This window comes from Humulus lupulus, chromosome 2, assembly GCF_963169125.1.
Source record: "Humulus lupulus chromosome 2, drHumLupu1.1, whole genome shotgun sequence".
Classification (NCBI taxonomy): Eukaryota; Viridiplantae; Streptophyta; class Magnoliopsida; order Rosales; family Cannabaceae; genus Humulus; species Humulus lupulus.
The window spans coordinates 259,427,839-259,430,420 of record NC_084794.1 but is presented as its reverse complement, the minus strand read 5'-3'; positions in this window follow the sequence as shown (position 1 = coordinate 259,430,420).

Below are 2,582 nucleotides of genomic sequence, written 5' to 3'. Positions count from 1 at the left end.
TCTTTTTCAAAGGTTATTAAGATAATGATGAAGCAAAATGTAACTAGATAGTATTTTTTGTTGTATGTTGATTTCCCATTTGTACAACATTGTTTATGGATTTTTCTATCAAAGATATGCATTTTTTATCTAGTGTTGATTGTTAAAGCATATTACACTTAGTTCTTCATTATGCAAAAATATGATATTCTTTGATTAAATGTTTTTCATTAAATTGTTCACATCTAATTCTTAGAGCATAAGTATCATATTTTGCCTAAACATAATCTCTTTGATTTTTTGTAGTTTCATTAGGTTGTAACACAACTAATGCTTAGAAATTATATCTTATATAAGTGAAGAAAAATCCTACCTTTTTGAAAGTAACTTGTGCTTGAATAGAAAATGTATTTTGCAAAAAAATATAGTGTGATTTATTTCAACTATATCTAAACATGGGAATCAATATACTTATAAATACTATTGAACTTGCATTTTGTGGATTCACATGCATGCATGCCCTTATGATGAAATGTGGACCCACATGCATGCATTTATCATCATATTATAATAATTCACATAAACATGCACATAATCATTTAATGGAATAATAAATCAATTATGGCCCTCCCGACCTACTAATCCAACCATTAAACCTTATTAGGGATTTTGGGGCATTACAATTTCCAACAATGTTTGATTTGTAAAATGAATTCCCCAAACCCTTAAGTCAATTCTGCCAACGTAAAAAAACAATTTTACATATCAAACTTGTAATAGCCATAACTTTAAGGAACTCCTAACCTTTTTAAATGTTTCAAGAGTCCAGAATCATCTAATATTCCTAAATTATGAATTTATCATATAAAAAAGATAAAATATAGTATTTTGGAGGAGCTAGACTCGTCGAAAGTCAGAACACAAAACTGTTAGATTTTAGATATTCCTAGCCCTTGATTGAAAATGTTGAACTCTTCACTTTCGGGTCCCTCTTGATCCTATGAAGACCTTCAAAACACCTCCCTAAATACCCCAAATGTTAGATCAAATTCACTTCTAAAAAGTAGAAGAAGAATAAAATTATAGAACTTGAAACCCTTACTAGAACTAACCTTGCATATTATTCAAATCAACATGTCTTTACTAGATCTTCAAACGTAAGCTTCTATAGAGACCCATTCCCATGAACATGCATGGAGGTGATTATGGAAGCTTGGAGTTGTAGAAAAAAATAGATTTTTGGTTCGACAAAGAGAGAAGAAGAGAGGAGAGAGAAAGATGATAGCTTTGTGGTTCTAAACTTTGCAAATGAAAACTATATTAAAGCATAACCCCATTTTCCAAACTTAGTCCCCACTTCAAACTCTCATTTACTCTCACAATGTCTTGTCGTCCCATGTGCTCCAATCTCCTCAATTCTCTCTCTCAAGAGAGATTTTGTTTTTATGTGTTTTGCTTTGTTTAAATACACATCTACATTTTCTTTTTTAAGAGAATACATCTACATTTATATGATTTTAAGGGAATTTACTCATTTGGTACCATTTATTTTTGCAAAGTATCGTTTTGGTACCTTCTGTTTTCAATAATGCTCATATGGTACCCCGTATTTTGAAAACATAGATATTTGATATCCTAATTAATAAAGTTTTGTCAAGATGACGAAATTGTCAATAGTTATATATAATTTGTAGCTCGTATGATTGTGTTATCCAAAAAGCAGGCACGGATGACGTGGCAAGTGATCTCTGGACACGTGGCTGACACCTGGCGGAATTCTGCTAGAGTACCGACCAGTAAAATATTGCAAGCATAGGCGGTTGAGGATTCCCTGCGACCAGCATGGTCGTGCACTCCGCATATTACACGATAATTTTATAAAGATCTTAGTCAATCCCGATATTGTCTCCATTGATTTTCTGAATATCCGATTATTTAGGAAGTCATATCTGTAACGAATCATTGTAATCCCCCTTGAGCCTATAAATAGAGAAAGATAGCTCAAGAAGGGGACTTTTGGCTTTCTAATTATCTGAGATTAGAGTTTCACAAGTGTATTAGAGCTATCATATTTGTTTTATTCTTTAGAGGTTGGTGAAACTCATTGAACCCTAGTTCTTTGATCACTCCTTTGAATCTTATATCAATAACAGCTCAAGTGGACGTAGGTTGTTACCAGATTCTGGGGCCAAACCACTATAAATTTCTGTGTGTTTTATTGTTCTTGTCATTACATTCATTTCAACGCATTTGTCTACATCAAGCATATTTGACTCCGTGTCAGTTGACCAAAATCAGGGTCAACATTCTGGTGCTTTCATTGAGAGCTTGATTCAATATTATTGAAATATCAATGGCGAGAACAACCAAGAAGACTAGACAGGCAGCTAGCACTGCACCATCTCAACCGTCTCCTCCTCCCCCAAACATGACCGAGGAAGAGCCACATTTAGAGTTTGGAGAGAAGGATTTGGATTCCGATGCGCTGAGGAATACCCTGGGGATATTGTAGGATGAACTGGCCAGTCTGAAGGCCAGCCAACAAAGCGCTGCCGAGGTTATGGCGCGGCAGCAGCAAGAGATCAAAAGACAGCGCTTGGAAC